At 42.9% G+C, this 21,069-nt stretch overlaps 1 long non-coding RNA gene across 1 annotated transcript in view; it reads right to left on the reverse strand.

Moving 5' to 3' along the window:
- Positions 1 to 789: 789 nt before the first annotated feature.
- The window catches only part of LOC140908337 (uncharacterized), an 85,650-nt gene continuing 65,370 nt past the window's right edge, over positions 790 to 21,069 (reverse strand). Inside the window, exon 3 of the long non-coding RNA XR_012157839.1 lies at positions 790 to 1,122. This is a non-coding gene — a long non-coding RNA (uncharacterized lncRNA). The remainder of the gene's footprint in view (positions 1,123 to 21,069) is intronic.

Genomic DNA, 21,069 nt, shown 5'->3' on the forward strand with positions numbered 1-21,069 from the left:
TCTGCTAGTATAGAGGTACATTATTTAAGTGAGGTTTGTCAGTGGCTAGTTTGATGTTGCTCTGTTGTGAATGACATTTGTCTAGCTTGGTTTGTTCTGCAAATATTAGTATGGCAATTTGGGCATCACAGACTGCAACTTAGGGCACAATCCATAGGAAGCAGCAGTGTGTTGCTACCCCAGGGGCATTCAGGGAGGAATTGTGGCCCATGGACATTTTTCTCAATATGATGTCCTGAAAATCATCATTAGGATTTACCACAAACACCTCTGAATATCTTGTCTTAGATGACAAAAAGGGTCACATTTTCAAAAGTGCTCAGGACCCAATAGCTCCCTTTGTGATGCCTACCACCAATGTGTTGAATTCTTTGGACAATCTGGCCACTTATTTTGTTGCCTGAATAGAATCTGAGCTCTTAAATCTGGTTTAAATTGTGGACGCTGAGCACTTTTGAAAACTCAGGCCTTCCAGACTAATTTGCCAGTCACTTACGCTGGAGTAATTCCCCAGAAGACAATGACACTTTATACTGGTATAGAACTGGTATAAATGAGAGTGGAATCAGACCTCTCCCCCACCCCATTTCTGTGATTCAGTTTCCTTATCTGTAAAATGGGATTAACAGCACCTAACTCAGACAGGTATTGAGAAGCTATATGTGTTAATATATATTCAGCACTTTCAGGTGCTTAGATGGATAGCACCATGTGTGCACAGCAATCTTATGAATGTTGCTGTTTTGCACTAACATTTAATGCTTCCCCCTGCTTCTCCGATCTCTATTTTTGTTTTGTTTTCAAACAAATGATAATTGGATGAAACCTCAGGAAATAAAATGCTTGAGTAACCTTGGAGATGAAGATTCTTTATAATAGAGTACATTTATTTCCGGGGCTAGTACATGCAAACTAGCAGAAAATGGGGAAAAAAATAGTATGTCTACTAAATAATTGTTTCTTGCAGAAACAGGAACAATAAATATTTAATAAAAATGCAAATATAAAGCCATCTGAGGTGCAACTCCTGCTATAATTTTACAGTGAAAGACCAAGTGCAGCTGTGTTAATATTCTAAACTTACTTCAAGTACTAGTCCTTCCGCAATTCATTTCCCATCACCTAGAAAGGAGAGACAAAGATCAAACTGAATTATTTATGTTTTAGAATTCACTGGCATTCTGTATTCAGCACTCTGACAGAATATATACAGTTGCAGTGTATTGTTCTAGCTGATGTTTCTGAGCAATCTGTCACCCACACAATGGAACAATAGGATGAAGCTTACTTTTACTTTGCTTATCACTTTTCTTTCAGCTTATTCAAGTATGAACTTACTTCCATACAGGATTAGTTCAAGTGACTGAATCTGTGCGAGAACAAAGCCTGAAGGAAAGGAACAAAATCAGAATAAGGGGAATAACTGGTCTGATGCTTACTATCTGAGGAGCAACTGTTGAGGAGTTATGCTCAGAAATGTACAGAGGGACCTGAAGACCTTTAGTGGTATGTTTTTGGTGCTCTCTTTTTGGGTCAAATGAAGGTGTTTTCTGAAGAAATTAAATAGCAAAATCTACAAATGTGGTCACACCTGCAAGCAGCTAACTGAAATAATGTGTTATGTTACCTTTTTATTAATGAAAAACCATTTGTTGCTTAGTTTCTCTAGGCAGCTAAGTTAGAACAAGCTTGTATGTACAAATGGACTTAATTTGCATTGTACATGTGAAGGATGTTTTATCTTTCAGGGCACAGGTATTACCCTTATCATTTAGCAATGATGACTAACAGTTCTAAATGTGGGAGGCAGATCCAGAGCCATTAACTTACAATCAGAGCTCCTCATGAGGAATGCAGAATGATTTGCACACACACTTTCAGTCACCCAGTTTGAAACATTCAGGGCTAATTGTGTAAGATACTGAATAACTTCTTCAGCTGATCCTGCTGCCTGGGGAATGAAGGTGTGCAAAACATCAAGCATGGCACAATTCACATACAAAGCTGCTGCACTGTGCATTAAATTCAGGAAAGCCTGGAAACTCTGTTAAAGCTGAAACTCAAAAATGAGCTGCACCACATCTATGTCAAAATACTGTACTACATACAGCATTGCATGAAGTACAGTAAAGTTCTCAAAATATTATGTCATGACTAATACAGCATAGTAGCCTCTGTAATAAACTAGGCAGAAAGGGAAGGACTTGCTGTGAGAGCTTGAAGTCACTTAATCCCTCTGTGCCTCATTTTCCCCATCTGTTTAAAAAAAAAGATACTCACTTTTGTAAAACATGGGTGAGGCCCTCAGAAAGAAGGCAATATATAAATGCTTCATTATTGTCATTCCTATTTAGGCATTTCAGGTCAAATTCTCAGCTGGTGTAAATCAGCATAGTTCCACTGAAGTCAATGGACCTACCTTGATTTACATTAGCTAAGGATCTGGCCCTTGGAGTGCAAAACAGATACTTTTCAAAGAAGAACTAACCCCATGAAGAGTAGCTCTCTAAAAATTGCATTTTGTAGTTCATGTTCTCTCTCTGAGCTCTTCTAAAGAAAAGGATGATTTTGTAACTGCCACTTCTGCAAACTCAGCCTGACATCTGAAAGCAAAGCTGTGATATTTCTCGCTTATATGTTATTGCCAGCAACAAAGGCTGCATTTGAGACATAGTTAACTATTCTGTTGATCATGTGCAAGCCAGAAGAGACCCCAGCTCACTCTTCCAGAGCTGCATTGGCTCTGCAGGAATAAAAGAATAAATGATGGTAAAATCTTATTGGTGTCAACAATAATAATTACACATAAAAGATTACAATGAACAAATGAACATTCTTGTAGTGTGAGGTCATAGGCACAAGGAGCCTGCTTTAAGCAGCTGCTAAAGAACTCCCTAAGTGGGAAGTTCCCCTTTTATTAAGCTCCCTGCTGCAACACATCCTGGTCTTCTCTGGTAACTGTGGAGGACCAGGAGCTCTATAACCCCTCCACAGGGGTGTGTGTGTACACACAAACACACACATACACAAGTTCAACATAAACTAGAAATTCCATAAAACTGTTTACACTTCTGTCTCCTTATCCACTGAATTTAAATAGTCCTAGGCAGTATTTAAGAGATAAAGTATTTTGAGGGGGGTCTCATCAGTCTTCCAGACAGTGTTCTTACTACTGTTGAATTTCCCTGTGGAGAGGCTTCACTTCCTGACAGAGTACCCATAGGTCCTGGATCCTCTCTTCATTGTGTTGGGAAATGTTGAAGATGAAACTGATTCCTCCAGGAAAAAGTCCTTTTGGGTCTCCACTAGGTAGAATCTGAGAGTTTTCTGCCAAGTTCTGAATAGCTTCACATGTTTGGGAGATTTTGAGACAAAACTTTTTCCCTGGTCTCAATTCAGGCAGTGCTTTTGCTCTGTACCAAATATTGATTTTTTTAAAAAAACTCTTTTTTTTTTTAATTTTAGTATTCCGTTTTTGAAATTCCTTCAGGTCAGGCTGTGCTTCAAACTGTATTGGTGCCACAAGTAAAGGCATATTAGTTGTCTTCCCACCAGAAGAACTGCTGGAGATAAGCCAGATATAAGCAGTGCTTTATGAGTCCACAGGTTTTTGGAGAAGTCTTTTCAAAGACTTTACTGCTCACTCCACTTCCCCGTTCCTCTGGTAATGTGGACTACTAGTAAGATATCCAATATCAAAGTCCTGTACAAATGTTGGGAATGAGGTAAATTGAGGCCCATTACCAGATATGAGGACTTTAGCTGTGCACTGTTCTTATGTTGTAAATTTGTCTGACTACTCCTGCCACATTTGTCTTTTCTCTTTACTGTGTCAGTATTGTCTCACTATGTGGCTAAGTCACATTGCTGTTTCTTCATTGTTTCTTACATTCTCACTTTTGCTTCAGCTTTTGCTAGTATGAGATCTGGGTCTAACTGAAGTTGTGCTTATAAACTGGTGTTTCTCCAACCAACAACTATACTGTCTCATTAGTTCTTCTTCTTTTAATGATCTGCAACACTAAGAATTGCAGTAATGCAAGTCTCAGCTGTTCCCCTTTGTTCCTGGCACCTCCTATTAAATTTGGCTCTTTCATATATAATACTCTGTCTGCCTATGAAATAGGCATCACAAGTTTCTTTCACATTGGAATATTCATAACTGTACAACCATTCCTCCATTAGTGAAATTGCAAAGTAATAGGACTGGTCGATAGTACGTGATTATTTCGGAATTAGCCGAGTTAATTTGAAATAAAACTGATTCCGTCCACATGACCAAACTGTTTTTTTCAATGTAAAGGGCTCTTTAACCAGATTTCTGTACTCCACCTCAGCAAGTGGAATAGTGCTAAAATCGAGATTGCAGTTACAGGTACTGTGGACGCAATTCAACATTATTGGCCTCCGGGAGCTATCCCAGAATGCTCCCTTGTGACCACTCTGGACAACACTCTCAACTCCGATGCACTAGCCAGGTAGGCAGTAAAAGCCCCAGGAACTTTTGAATTTCATTTCCTGTTTGGTCACCATTATCACAGGTGACCATCAGCACAGGCGACCATGCAGAGTCCACCATCACAAGAGACCATGCAGTCCCGGATTCGCAGACAAGCTCCAGCATGGTTCAAACGGGAGGTACTGGATCTCATCGCATGTTGGGACACCTGCAAGGGGGGAGTTGCACGGAGCGAGGAAGATGAGTTATTGGAGGATGAAGAGGAGGACAGTGCACAGGCAGTAAGTGGGGAATCCATTTTTCCCTCAGCCAGGAACTAGTCTTAATGCTGGAGCCAATAACCTCCCCCCACTCCCAAGGTGGGCTCCTGGACCATGACCCTGGAGAAGGCACTTCTGGTGAGTGAGAGCCTGATCGGAGCCTCATGGTGGGGGGAAACCCAGCAGCGCTAGGCTGTTCGTGTTTAGTTTAAAGGGCTCATCCCTGCTCAGAGCCTCATCGGAGCCACGGGGTGGGGGGGCAGGGTGTTGTGTGAAGTGATCATCCCAGAGAGCCTGCAGGCCCTCCTTTTATACGGCAAACCCACCAGGGATCGCTTGCTATGGGAAAGGGGGCCCGGGCAGTTTGAAAGCATTGAAATGAATGCGGAAGAAGCAGAACCCCACGTGCCCCTAGGGCTTATCATGGCTGTCTGCAAGCTGAATTCTGTTGCCTGGCCACGTGTGATGGCTTACTCACATCAAAGTGGCAGGCACTTCAGTATAAGGCAAAATGTGACCTTGTACAGAAAGAACATGTGCTGCGTACTATGAATTGCCTGTTTCACTGAGAAAAAGTGTCCCCTTTGTTCTCTATCTTTTTAAAATATTACCCTCCCTTTTCCTCCTCCAGCAGGTGCAAATGTTTCAATGTGGCCCCTATCTACTCCATCCCAGAGATTGGTCCAGATTAGAAGGTGGAAAAAACAAACTCGGGATGACATGTTCGCCAAGCTCATGCAGTCCTCCAACAATGATAGGGCCAAGCTGAATGTGTGGAGGCAAACAATTGTGGAGTCCCATAAAGTGTTTAATGAATATGAAGAGAGGAGGGACGCATGCGATGAGAGCAGGCAGGATGCTATGGTCAAGCTCATGGGGGAGCAAACTGACATGCTCTGCTGTATGGTGGATCTAATGCGGGAAAGGCAGCAAGACCACAGACCGCCGCTGCAACCCCTGTATAACTGCCCTCCCTCCTCCCCAAGTTCTGTAGCGTCCTCACTCAGATGTCCAAGAACATGGGCGGGTGGAGGCTACGGGGACCCACACACCCAACCCCAGAGGATTGCACAAGCAGCAGAAAGCTAGCATATCCAAAATTTTTATTTGGTTTCTGGACTTGTCGTTCCACCCCCCGAACCCAATACCCTCCCCTTCCCCAGTCTACCTTCTAATTTCTCTCAATGTGTTGTGCAAAAAATAATAAAGAATGGTTTTTAAACAATTGTGAGTTCATTTCCTTTCATATATATATATGGGGCCAGTAACTTCAAGAGAAACAAACACAACTGTCACACCGTACCCTGGCCAGTCATGAAACTGGCTTTCAAAGCTTTTCTGATGCGCAGCACACCCTGCTGCGCTCTTCTAATCACCCTGTTGTCTGGCTGTGCGAAACTGGCAGCCAGGCAAGTTGCCTCAACCTCCCACCACACCATAAATGTCTTTTCCCCTTACTCTCACAGATATTATGGACCACACAACAAGCAGCAATTACAATTGGAATATTGGTTGTGCTGAGATCTAACAGAGTCAGTAAACTGCGCCAACACACTTTCCAACGTCCAAAAGCACATTCTACCATCATTCTGCACTTGCTCAGCCTATAGTTGAACTGCTCTTTACTACTGTCTAGGGTGCCTGTGTACCCCTTTGTGAGCCATGGCATTAAGGGGTGGGCTGGGTCCCTAAGGATGACTATAGGCATTTCAATACCCCCAACAATAATTTTCTGGTCTGGGAAGTTAGTCCCTTCCTGCAGCTTTTCAAACAGACCAGAGTTCCTGAAGATGTGAGCGTCATGCACCTTTCCCGGCCACCCCAAGTTGATGTCAGTGAAATGTCTCTTGTGATTCACCAGTGTTTGCAGCACCATGGAAAAGTACCCCTTGCAGTTTACGTACTGGCCGCCCCGGTGTTCTGGGGCCAAGATAGGGATATGTGTTCTATCTATTGCTTCGCCGCAGTTAAGGAACCCCAGCACTTTAAAGCCATCCACAATGGTCTGCACATTTCCCAAAGTCACTACCCTTGATGGCAGCTGGTCAATGATTGCATTGGCTACCTGCAGCACAGCAGCCCCCCACAGTAGATTTGCGCACTCCAAACTGATTCCCGACTGACCAGTAGCTGTCAGGCATTGCAAGCTTTCACAGGGCTATGGCCACTCACTTCTCATGTGTGAGGGCTGCTCTCATTTTGGTGTCTTTGCACTTCAGGGCAGGGGACGGCAAGTCACAAAATTCCATGAAAGTGGCCCTATGCATACGAAAGTTTTGCAGCCACTGGGAATCATCCCATACCCACAACATTATGCGGTCCAACCAGTCTGTGTTTGTTTCCTGGGCCCAGAATTGGTGTTCCATGGCATAAACCTGGCCCAATGCCACCATGATCTCCCAATCCCACATGCCGTGCTTCTAGGAACATCTGTGTCCATGTCCTCATCAGTATAGTAATTGTGCTGTTGTTGCTTCTTTGGCCGGTTTTGCAGGTACTGCACATACTGCTTGACAATGCACAAGATATTTACAATGGTCCAAACTGCAGCAGAGATCTGAGCGGGCTCCATGCTTGCCGCACTATGGCGCCTGCATGGGTAATCCTGGAAAAAGGGCGTGAAACATAGGAGACCGGAGTGGCAGTGGAAGAGGTGCTGTTTGGTTCATGGTAGCCGAAAAAAGGCGGGAAATGGTTGTCTACTGTAGCTTTCACGGAGGCGGGAGCCCAGGACAGACAACTTGGAGAAACTCGGGAGAGCGGGAGAGCAGAGTTGGCGGCAGAAGCTGTGCTGCTCAGTTCATGATGGCCGAGCAGAGTTGTCAGCAGAAGCGGTCGATGAGGAAGAGAAAGAGTAGATACTTATAGAGATTACATAGAAAGACGAGAGGAAATATGAGGTGGATTCATAGTACCAGGAGAGAAGCAGTGCACCGTCTGCTGAAAGCAGCATGGCGTCAGCATGCCAAAAAGGTGCGAAACGATTGTCTGCCGTAGCTTTCACAGAGGGAGGAGCGACTGATGACACACACCCAGAAACACCCACGAGAATGTTTTTGCCCCATCATGCACTGGGAGCTTAACTCAGAATTCCAATGGGTGGCGGGGACTACGGGAACTGTGGGATAGGTACTCACAGTGCACCGGTCTGACATTCGATGCTAGCCTCAGCGCTGTGGATGCACTCCGCCGAATTCACGTGCTTTAGTGGAGATACACAAGATCGAATGTATAAAATTGTTTCAAAAAATTCAAATAGAATAATTTCAAAATAATTTTGTACTGTAGATGTACCCAGACACGCAGAAGGTAGGACATGCCAGAATTAAGATTGCCTGTGCAACTTTACAACACCCCTGAGAGATTAAGGGATATTGTTATCCCCAGTTTACAGATGGGGAATTGAAGCACAGAATGTTTGAGGTCAAAAGTATCCACTCATTTTGGGTGCCTAATTTGAGATGCTTAGGGCCTGTTTTTTTTAAGTGTACTTAGCTTGATAGAGCACTTTATATGTCAAAGCACAGCTTCCTTTGACTTCAGTTGCAGTACTGTGAGTACTCTCCAAATGACATCCCAGAGCCTCCTTGCCCTGCCATTTCCAGTTCCCAGTTCATATAGAATCATAGAATATCAGGGTTGGAAGGGACTCCAGAAGGTCATCTAATCCAACCCCCTGCTTGAAGCAGGACCAATTCCCAGTTAAATCATCCCAGCCAGGGCTTTGTCAAGCCTGACCTTAAAAACCTCTAAGGAAGGAGATTCTACCACCTCCCTAGGTAACGCATTCCAGTGTTTCACCACCCTCTTAGTGAAAAAGTTTTTCCTAATATCCAATCTAAACCTCCCCCACTGCAACTTGAGACCATTACTCCTCGTTCTGTCATCTGCTATCATTGAGAACAGTCTAGAGCCATCCTCTTTGGAACCCCCTTTCAGGTAGTTGAAAGCAGCTATCAAATCCCCCCTCATTCTTCTCTTCTGCAGGCTGCAGTTCTCCCCACCCTCCAGCTCCTTGTATCAGTAAACCTAAGTTCTCCCCCTATACCCTGGCTTCTCATTAGATCTGTCTCTCCTCCACCCCCACCTCTTTCCTCCAGCCCCACTGATTCTCAGTTCCAGTCTACGTACCCAGCCAATCCCAGTAATTTTTCAATTTAATGAAATGATAGCACCAGAAGAGGTCAAATATTTGTATTTTATGCTTCCTCTATTAACTACACTGCTTGAATAGCCTGCATACTGAAGTTTAAATGGCATGTCAATTATACTAGGTAACTTCTCTTATATTTTCGACTCTATCACTCACTATTATACACACTCAAAAGTATTTTGTTTTCATTGATTTATTTTTAAACTTTCTTTTTCTATTCTGATTTGAAAACTCACATGGGGAAGTGATTTGTCATTGTTTGTCTCCCACATGGCCAATGTCTTCTGTTGTGAGACACATTTACTTAATATTAGAACAGGGTTGATTGATTCACAACCAATTATTTATTCAAAGGAACTTCTTCTTGTGTTTGCAACCAGATGACAAAATTCTCAGATCTATTTGTCATTCAAAATTATTCATGGGTTTCCTCAGTGACAGATACTTGCTCTACCGGATGCACTTTTCACAAGTTTTTGCTTTCAGAAAGCTTGAGCACTCAAACACTTCAAAATATGACAACTTAGGTGATGAGAGACATAGTATTGGACTGGTAATTTGTGACCAAGAGGGTAAAGAGACCCAGGAGGCAGTCAATCTGTCTAGAAATAGCAAATTATTATCAGGTACTCCTTGAGTCAACTGCTGAGCAACCTGTCTCCAGAGGAATGGAACAGAAAACTACAGGGGACATACCTGATAGGCATTCTTGCAAACAATCACCCTTGGTGACCCCATGCTAAGAAGAGCGGGCAGAGAATTCAGCAAGGGACACAAGGGCAACAGGACAGTGTGGTCTCGTGCCAGTATTTAGCCTAGATGGAGTTTGCCACCAGTTAACTTAACTAACTCTCAGTTCAAGAGGTGAAACCGTTAAGAGGTGCCCACGGACGGTGTGAGGCGTGTTGGCCTCCGGCGCACCGGGACCGGGTCTTCTTGGAATCGGGTTGCTTGGGAATGCAGCCCAAAGCTGGTGGTAGGACAGCATGGTGACTCCCTGGAGTAAAATATGAGGTGTATCCCAAAGATTGTATGGGATTCTGAATTCATCTGGCAACTCTTCACTGGTGAAGATACACCTTGGAATCAATGACATACATCACCTGGAATTACACAGATTATAGAAGACTAATTGGGAGAGGTACTATTCTTTACTAGACCAACTTTCTGGTTTACACAGAGCTCTTCTTCAGGTCTGGACCTGAAGATTATAGAAGGCTGCAGGGACTATGGAAAAGAGCTGAAGAATAGAGAAGTCCAAATGACATTTTTGAGATCCTTCTGGTCCCACATGTGAGAGAAGAGAGAAGGCAGAAAACGCTGGAGGTGAACCATTCACATTATGGTGTGAAGTTGAAGGGTTTAGTTTTGTGAAGCATGGAGCCACATTCTAGTGGCAGAGAGTGATTTATGAATGGGACATCTTATATTTCACAGGTAGGGGAACGGAGCTTCTTGGCCAGAAACTAGCTGAAGCAGCCAGAAGGATGTTAAACTAATAATACAAGAGCAGGTTGCTAAGAAGATAAATGTGGTTCAAACTCAAATTCAGGGTGTTGCAAACAAATTGAACCAACATGACACAGAATGTGAAGAGAATTTTTTTTCAATTCTTTATGTAACAATAATAGTACTCTGGAAAACAAGCAAGAGGAATTGGAAATCCTTATTGATGAGAAGGAATTTTATATAATTATATTACTCAAATGTGGTGGGATGATTCATTTGATTGAAATGTTTATAACTGGTTATAACCTATTCAGAAAGGATAGTTCAGATAAAAGAGACATGGGTAGTGGCACTCTATTTAACACACCTGTTTTAGAGAAGTGTGTCTCAATCTTTCCAGACTATTGTACCCCTTTCAGGAGCCTAATTTGTCTTCCATATCCCCAAGTTTCATCTCACTTAAAAACTACTTGCTTACAAAATCAGACATAAAATACAAAAGTGTCACAGCACATTATTACTGAAAAATTGCTTACTTTCTCATTTTTACCATATAATTATAAAATAAATTAATTGGAATATAAGTATTGTACTTACATTTTAGTGTATATTAAATAAAGCAGTATAAACAAGTCATTGTCTGTATGAAACTTTAGTTTCTCTAGTGTTTTTTATGTAGCCTGTTGTAAAACTAGGCAAATATCTAGATGAGTTGATTTACCTCCTGGAAAACTGCTGTGTACCCCCCAGGGTATGCCTACCCCCGCTTGAGTACCACTGTTTTTAGAGTATGGATCAATGTATTAACCAACAAAGTTCAGAAGGGGATACTGATGGGAGTTAGGAATATAATTAATGGAGTTTTCTCCCAGGTCAGACTAACAGAGTCCCTGGGGGGGTTTCACAGCATGGTGACAGATTACTTGTAGTGTAAATGGCAAATTCTCTGTAACTTGAAATCCTGATTTGAGGACTTCAGTAACTCAGCCAGATGTTATGGGCCTATTACAGAACTAGGTGGGTGAAGTTCTGTGGCCTGCAATGTGCAGGATGTCAGACTAGATGATCATGATGGTCCCTTCTGACCTTTAAGTCTATGAGTCTATATTGCCAGTCAGAATGGCTTTATAGAAAGCAGGTCTTGTCAAACAAACCTGATTTAATTTTTTGATGAGATTACAAGTTTGGTTGATAAAGATAACTGTACAATATGCACAGCATTCCAATTTTAAAAATAGCACTATACAATGTCAACAGATCACATATTAAATGGATTATCTCAAAAAGCAGTTATCAAAATGGAATCATCATTGAATGGGGATGTTTCGAAGTGGATTCTGCAGGGCCTGATACTAGATCTGATTTTATTCAACATTTTCATCAATGATCTGTAAGTAAATATAAAATCACTGCTGATAAAATTTGCAGATGACACAGAGTGGCAGAGTGGCAAATAGTGTTGAGGACAATCATTCAGAGTAATCTGGATCACTTAGTCAAATGGGCCCATTCAAACAAAATGCAGTCAAATGTCATGGAATTATAGAGTTTAAGGACAGAAGGGACCACCATATTATCCAGTCTGACCTCGGGCATATCATGGGCCACCAACACCACCTAGCACCTGCGCACTAAACCCAACAACTGAAATTAGACCAAAGTATTACAGCTGACGGGAGATTAGACTACTATGTGCCACAGGCAGAGAATAGGGGAGCTGAGGTGAACCAGTGCCTAAGGCTCACACGATGGCAGGGAAATGATTGACTGAGATATAACTAGATAATCCTAGAAAGTGATTTCTCCCACATGAGCATGTGATCAAAACCCAGCCAGCCAAGCGCCTGAGACAGGGAAGCTTGGTTCCACTTCAGAGCCCTGGTCCACCTGCCCAATGTCCCATCTCCAGTTATATACACCTAGATGCAGGTCATACTTACAGAATGGGGGACTGCATTCTGGAAAGCAGTGACTCTGAAAAGAATTTTAAGGGGCCCTAGTAGACAAATTTCAGAGTAACAGCCAATTTATTTGAGCATGAGCTTTCGTGAGCTACAGCTAAGTGAGCTGTAGCTCACGAAAGCTCATGCTCAAATAAATTGGTTAGTCTCTAAGGTGCCACAAGTACTCCTTTTCTTTTTGCGAATACAGACTAACACGGCTGTTACTCTGAAAAGAGTAACAGCCGTTACTCTGAAATAAATTGGTTAGTCTCTAAGGTGCCACAAGTACTCCTTTTCTTTTTGCTAGTAGACAAAGCAGCCCAACATAATCTCTCAGTGTGAAGAGTGGCAAAAAGAGCCAATGTAATCTTTGGCTGTACCAACAGGGAAGTAGTGAGTAGGAGTAAAGAAGAGATTTGACCTCTATATATAGCATTGGTGGGACTGATGCTAGACTACTGCATCCAACTCTGGTGTCCACATTTTAAAGAGGATTTTGAACAACTGGAGGGAATGGAGAAAAAAAGCCCCAAGAGTCTTGGGGTCTCTAAGCATTCTTGAGGTACACCCCCTCCTGAGAACGACCACCATATGGGTCAGCTGCATAGCCTCTGAAACCAGGGTTGACTCCTCAAACTCCTCAGATGCTCCCAGAATCCTGTGAAAGATATGAGCCTTCTGGGTTACAGTTTAACTCTCTCAGGGGACACATAGTACGTGTAGCACAGACACGTTGCACAGAGGTCTACAACACTGTGGCTGTATAACAACATGGGAATTACACAGATCCATAGAAAAATAATAAACTTTATAATAAAATAATAAAATAGTAAAAGCTCATCCTTCCCTTGAGGGGACCATGTGTTCAGGTGGGTAGATAGAGAGGGTTGCCTCCTCCTTCCACTGGCTTCTGAAGCAGTTTCTTTAATCTTAACAGAGATAAAAAGGTTAATCTCCTTCCCTTTATAACCTCCAGTCCCACTATCAGGTGACAAGTCATGCCTGACCAACCTGATTGAATTCTATGAGGAGATAACTGGCTCTGTGAATATGGGGAAAGCAGTGGACATGATATATCTTGACTTTAGCAAACCTTTGATACAGTCTCCCACAGTATTCTTTCCAGCAAGCTAAAAGAGTACGGATTGGATGAATGGACTATAAGGTGAATAGGAAGCTGGCTAGATTGTCGGGCTCAACAGGTAGTGATCAACGGCTCAATGTCTAGTTGGCAACCAGTATCAAGCAGAGTGCCCCAGGGGTCAGTCCCGGGGCCAGTTTTGTTCAACATCTTTATTAATGATCTGGACAGTGGGATAGATTTCACCATCAGCAAGTTGGCAGATGACACTAAGCTGGGGGGGGGGAGAGGTAGAGACGCTGGAGGGTAGGAATAGAGTCCAGAGTGACCTAGACAAATTGGAGGATTGGGCCAAAAGAAATCTGATGAGGTTCTACAAGGACAAGTGCAGAGTCCTGCACTTAGGATGGAAGAATCCCATGCACCACTACAGGCTGGGACCAACTGGCTAAGCGGCAGTTCTGCAGAAAAGGACCTGGGGATTACAGTGGATGAGAAGCTGGATATGAGTCAGTAGTGTGTCCTTATTGCCAAGAAGGCTCACGGCACATTGGGCTGTGTTAGTAGGAGCACTGCCAGCAGATAGAGGGAAGTGATTATTCCCCTCTATTCGGCACTGGTGAGGCCACATCTGGAGTACTGTGTCCAGTTTTCAGGCCCCCACTACAGAAAGGATGTGGACAAATTGGAGAGAGTCCAGTGGAGGGCAATGAAAATGATCAGGGGGCTGGGGCACATGACTCATAGAATAGAATATCAGGGTTGGAAGGGACCTCAGGAGGTCATCTAGTCCAACCCCCTGCTCAAAGCAGGACCAATCCCCCATAGTTACCCCAGATCCCTAAATGGCCCCCTCAAGGATTGAACTCACAACCCTGGGTTTAGCAGGCCAATGCTCAAACCAGTGAGCTATCCCTCCCACCCTCCTTATCCCTCCTTATGAGGAGAGGCCGAGGGAACTGGGCTTGTTTAGTCTGCGGAAGAGAAGCATGAGGGGGGATTTGATAGCAGCCTTCAAATACCTGAAGGGAGGTTCCAAAGGAGATGGAGCTTGGCTGTTCTCAGTGGTGCCATATGACAGAACAAGGAGCAATGGTCTCAAGTTGCAGTGGGGGAGGTCTAGGTTGGATATTAGGAAACACTATTTCACGAGGAGGGTGGTTAAGCACTGGAATGGGTTACCTAGGGAGGTGGTGGAATCTCCATCCTTAGAAGTTTTGAAGGCCCAGCTTGACAAAGCCCTGTCTGGGATGATTTAGTTGGGGTTGGTCCTGCTTTGAGCAGGGGGTTGGACTAGATGACCTCCTGAGGTCTCTTCAAACCCTAATCTTCTATGACTCCTGGATCAGTTCCCAAGGGGCTCCCAGAACCTTACCAGGTGACTTTGTTGCTAGTTGACCTGTCCCCTGATAAACCAGTTCTCCTGGCTGGGTTGGGAGCCAGTCTTTTGTCTAGTGCTATTGCATTTCAATTGTCAGGCACTTAAGTCAACAAAACCCTCTTTTTTTACCCCTTTGCCACCAGCCTTTGTATTTCTAGTTCAACATGGAGGTAACGGGACAAAGAAAGTAAAGAACCCTGTAACCAAAATGGATTCTGCAGTCTGGTAAGATACATACAGAGAGTTCATAATGTCACACAGAATTCATAAACTGTACATAGAGATTCCCCAAAACATCACACATTTGTGTTAGTAATTTTGATCTGAAATGCTCATAGGCTATGGTCTTAGGTAGACTCTAGCCCTACTGATTACTGGTCATAGTCCTTTCAGTCTGGAGTTAGTTATTTCCTTCTATGGGAAGCTTTCTGATATCACACTAACCTCGCCCCCTCCACACCCCCATCTTCTATAACTCAGTGTGATTTTTTTCTTCAGCTGTTTGACTAATCTTTTACCATAACAGTCAAGTGCTTATTGACTCACATTTGCTGCTGCCTGCAGCACTCTATCAACCTCTCTAATTTTCTTCCTATAAATTATAGGTTATAATAATATTAACCCAGTAACTGTATATTAACATTCATCTTATGTTCGTTCTATAGAATTCCAGTGCTGATCTGGGATCTGTTCTATTTCAGGTTGAGATTTTCAAAGGCACTATGTGTTGGCCTAACTCTTCTCCTACTGAAAATTACTTCACTGAGAGCAGAAGTAGGCCAATGCTGATCACTTTTGAATATCCCAACCCAAGTCCTTATCAACTTTGTTAGTTAAGGCCCGGGCTACACTGGGGAGAGGGGGATTTCAAACTAAGATATGCAACTTCAGCTACGCTATTCATGTAGCTGAAGTCAAAGTACCTTAGCTCGACTTACCTGGTCGTCCTCACAGCAGCGAGTCGACTGTGGCGGCTCCCCCGTTGACTCCGCTTACTCTTCCTACCGAGGTGGACTACAGGTGTCAATTTGGGGAATCAATTTATTGCGTCTAGATGAAACGCGATAAATCAATCCCCGATAGATCGATCACTACCCGCCGATCCAGGTAAGACAAAAACTACAAATCAGATGGATTTCCAAATATCCTGATTATTTGAACCCTGAGAATGAAAAAAGACCATTTGTAGAACAACCACCATTTATGTCACTGCTTATTTGGGATACATTTTTTTAAAAGTTCTAAGTGATTTAGGAGTCTAAGCCCCATTTTCAAAAGTGACTTAGGCAATTAGGGCCAGATTTTTAAAGGTAGTTAGTGGAATTTTCAAACACACCTAGGTGCCCAACTCTCATTGATTTCAATAGCAATTAAGCACCTAAGGACTTCAAAAAATCTGACTATGTGTCTATCTAATCAGAAGGTGCCAAGATACCTTGAAAAATATGGCCTCAGTATCTTTTGAAAATGGGGCTTAGGCGCTTTTGAAAATGTTTCTTCCCTCCTCCTCTTTAACCTACTGGGATGGTAAATAGTATATGTTCTATTATCTTAAATGCACCTTCAAGTGGTGATAATGCTACTTTACTTTTTATGTCACACAAATGGTGCATAACAAAAGGAACCAGCATAGCTGCCCCCTGAATGCTACACATCTCCTCCTCTTCTTCTTAAATCACATGTTCTTCCCTGGCATCTTATCCACTGCCTTCTGTTTTCTCTTTACCTTACATTCCCATCCACACCTCATTCATTTGCTTTCTTTTCTGCTTCCCTTTCCCTTTCCCTCCCCTCTGTAATGTCCCTTTCTTTTCCTTTTCTCAACATGCAACAGGAACAGTGGCAGAAGTTACTTTAGCAACAGTCCATGGGTGCAATTGCACACTCCAAAATGAGGCCTGGATTAAACAATGTGCTCTGGGTGCTTTTGGACAGGGGCCCCATGTCAGGTTTGGCCCATTCACCCCTCTGTCATTATGGAGGGGCAGTGGGGCCAAATTTGAGTGAGTGGTGCTGTGATTTGGTGCAAAGGGTCATTCAGGTTGGTGCCTGACATCAATTGCTCCCCGCACTATCACCTGCCTCAGGTGAGCCCAGATCACTGTTGTCACAACTGGCATCATTTGCCAGGCCTGAGGTGACCTACCAGGCCAAGAGCCCAGATACAGAAGCAGGGTTGGGGGTCAAAGATACTGTTTTCACTGGCAGCAGGACAGGAGCTTAAGAAGAGGTGGACTAGGAGTGCCTCCCCAGCTACACGGAGGGCTGAGCCTCCTCCCCCATCCTCATAGACAGGGCAGTGACACCACAGACCTGGGCTCTCTCTGGCCTCTCAGCCCTCCAGGTTGGGCAGTGACCCCAAAAGTCTGGGCCGCATCTGACCCTCCCATCCCATCACCTATTGAATCAGGATTCTACACTTGCCCTGGAGTGTCAGTCCAAACGGTAACCTCTTCCCTTTGTGAAGAGTAGGTTTAATGAATCAAAGGAATCACTGGAATAGATTAGTGATATCTAGAATATATCACGCTGCCAAATTTGGATGGTCTAGTATTTGAACTGTTAATCTAGTTCTATATTTTAAAAAAAAATCTGTTGTTTTCTTTAATGCTGCCAACTCTTGTGGATATTAATTAGTTAATGAAGATTGTCAGGCATTTGAATATTCATGGATTAAAATGTGATATGCAGACAAAGTAAATTATTGTTCTCTACCCCCAAATAGGACCATATACCGGATTAAGAGATAAAGAAATCCAACATTCTTTACCTACCAGCTCTGACTAGTTCCAAAACTGAAGACAACCAAACTACAGTGATTAGAAACTGAGCCCAAAGAGCCAAGGGAATGTGCAATGTCCTACCACTTGGAAGGCTAATGTTCAGCAGTAACTTCAGCAATCTCACTCTTCAGATCTGCTGGCTGGGAGCTTCTTTGCAGTGATGATCTGTGCCAACATGTCATATGCATACAGCTTTTGCTCCCCCCGCTTCCCCCCAGTGGGCTGGATACATATCAATACTGCATTTGCTGGGAGCTGGTACTATATACTGGAGATAGAAAATGGCAAAAGTCCTTTGAAAATATTTTAAGAGATTCTTTTATCCTACACATGTATGTAATTAGGGCTCCGTCTATAGGCTTGATGCTGATCACAAATATAGTACACACTCAAACACATTATGATATTACAAAACCTTTTGCTCAGCCCACAGTGATGCCTGCCTATTTATAGTAATAGAGAGCGGAAAAGGATACTAAACTGCCATTTGCATGTTCTCCCCTCCTGCTGATGTGTTGGCATTTAACAAAAGGTGCTGAATTTGTTCCACATCATGCTACATAACAGTGAAAGGTGATGTGTGGTGATCATAGTCCATACTAGAAAGGCTGATTAGAGTTTAAAGATTTTTGGAATGGAGAAATATATCTGACATTCCTTTTCTTTCTTCCCCTCTCCCTCCCCACCCCCCAAAGAGAAGGTGCATCGATGCAGAAAGGATTTGACTCTTTCTGAAGGTGACATTTAAGAAGAGAAATATTATACATGGCTCAAAGGCAACCCCAGGAGTCCACCATTCAGTAAAGGATCGTTGGTAAGTACAAACTGTACAGAAAAGAAAAATAGTGTTAAAGTGCAGGGGGGTGGAGGGTAGGATATTAGTGATGGGGTGACTTTAAGAGGTTCAGAAGTTCCTTTCATAGTTGCCCACACGTCTACAGGAACAACTAGCCCTGGATGCTAATCCAAAATCATTCCAAATGTTCCCCAAACTCTCTGGTCCGGTGAGTGAGTAGGAAAATCTCCCAGGAACAGTGACCTGAGTTTGGCAAGATTTCTAGGACTGCCAAGCTTCCTGGCCAAAGGGTGTTTCTCACAACAATATTTATGCTGCCTGTCCAAGCCAACAACAGGAGATGTGAGAAAATGTATTTGTTTTAACCAAAAGCTGATTTTTGAACAATAAAAAGAGTTAAGATCCACAAACCAAAGTTACAGAGTCAGTGGGAAGTTTCAATTCTTTTATCTAAACCAAAGGGCTCATGCCTAGAAAATTGTTCAGAACAAAAAAAAAAAAAAAAAGAAAAAAACAGTAGAAAACCTGAGAGCTGTAGCAGTAGCCAATAGATACTGTCTGCTGGCATGTCAAAGGCCTGTAGTGAGCCCAACCAGATCAGAAAGAAGTAATAAAAGTTAAAATGGGAGATCTGGGGTTCATCCCCAAGCAAATTGTGAAGTACTAGACCAGGTGCAACTGCCTGCACTTCTGAAGTTTTTGGACAAAGAAAAGAAAAAAGGAAAGAGAAGGCTACTTGTTATTTGGAATATTAGCATGAATTGCCTTTGGCAAATAAAATACTGTTGCTTCTTTTATTGATACTAGTGCTCCAATCTGACACTGGTATACTCTGGTAAGTGAATTCTGGGGCCTCCCAAGTTGGCTTTCCAGTGGGGGAGTAGTCAATGATGTGGAATCTGGTTATCTTGTCAATGTAATTTGCTTTACTGACACACATTCCAGTCCTGGAACAGGGATGATCACAAACAGCATGTAGGCAATCCCCTCACATACCAATGCTTGATTCTCAGAAAACTACTCTGGCCCCAAAAAAGACTCCAAACATAAATGATAAAGCATAATGCAAACTGTCTGCTATCTGTTACAGCTTCTCTCACACAACTACTGTAAAAACAATACAGCATGTCTTCAAATACTAACAACTTGCTCACATGCTAAGAAAAATAACTTTTAAGACTATGTGTAACAGGGCCATCTGGTGACTTCTACCATAACAATACTAATGAATGTGCACCAAAAATCCTGAGTTTCTGAAGCATTTGTGCAGTCCCCATCAGGCACAGAAAAAAAAGTAATAAAAGATTTTCTAAAAGCGGTTTCAGAGTGGGTTTTATATGTCTTGGTTTCAAACAGTGTAGTTTCTTCACTTTCCCACCCCCACTGAATGGCAATTAGGGGCTTCCATGACTATCACAGACCGGCGGGTCACCTTCATCCTACACCAACAGGTGCTATCTTCAACTTGATATTATTTATTCCCAAACTTTCTGTTACACAGGTAAAAACAAATTTAGAACATAGTGCACAAAAGCCTGGCCCCAATGAAGTCAATGGGAGTTTTACATTAACTCTAATGGAGGAGGGATTTCACCCATTAGGTATCTCTTGTTTTTTATTCTTCCTCTTTCTGTTTCTCCACTCAGCTTTCCTTCCTCTTAGCCTTCTCTTTTCTCTGTGTCCATTGTCCTGTTTTTCCTTTTTTTTTCATTTAAAATAAAATTATGTGAAATTATAGAATCACAATTTGAGATTGTCACGCACTCTGGTCCATTTTAGCTGCCCCCAAATTTTGAGGCACCACTATATGGCCTGGATGCTTCCTTTTCTACAGAGACTATAGTGAGAACTGCAGGGAATACTTTGCATCAAATTCCTAGCTTGGGCAAGCGATATCTAGCAAAGCTTTCAATAAAAAATAAGCACGAGGAATACGTGCAGCACCATGTGTAGGAATCTTCAAGGCTTGTGGGTCTCTTTTCTTACCGAAACAGAGTGAGTTGAGGAAAGCCTGAGACCTGTGTTGAAATATCAGTCTTTATATTCCATGTAGATACAGTTCACCCTTGGGAATAATGGGAGAAACAGTAGTTTTTCCATTGGTACTGTTGAGCAGCATCATTGTACCTCCTTCTTCTTCCTCCTCCTCCTCCACTAGGGAAACAGGAATTTGTGAGTGAAATTGGGTGATTGCTTGTCTAGATGCCTGTTTTATCCATCCCAGTGCAGATTTGTATGTGCAAATAAGTGCATACATAACATCTGTGGACCAGATCATGGCCCCTTTATCGCTCCTTTGTGTTGCTCTGGGGATAAAAAACAGGTCATACAACTACCCTATCTGTATGGAGGAATCCCTAAATTATGTAGCTAGCTCTACACCACAACCCTGAGCCTCACCCACCAAGATACATAGCTTATCACGGGCTTCTCCAGTAGATGGACCAGGTCTGGAGAGCTGCAGTGCTCCAGCAATTCCCTGCTGTGATAACACTCAGTTTGGGAGCCATTATCAGCCATCTTTCAGAGTAGCAGCCATGTTAGTCTGTATCCGCAAAAAGAAAAGGAGTACTTTTGGCACCTTAGAGACTAACAAATGTATTTGAGCACAAGCTTTTGAAGTGAGCTGTAGCTCACTAAAGCTTATGCTCAAATAAATTTGTTAGTCTCTAAGGTGCCACAAGTACTCCTTTTCTTATTATCAGCCATCATAAGTTATATGAACCCTGAGGCTGCTCTAATTTATCCTAGGGGCTAAATCACC

This window comes from Lepidochelys kempii, chromosome 3 (assembly GCF_965140265.1).
Source record: "Lepidochelys kempii isolate rLepKem1 chromosome 3, rLepKem1.hap2, whole genome shotgun sequence".
Taxonomy (NCBI): domain Eukaryota; kingdom Metazoa; phylum Chordata; order Testudines; family Cheloniidae; genus Lepidochelys; species Lepidochelys kempii.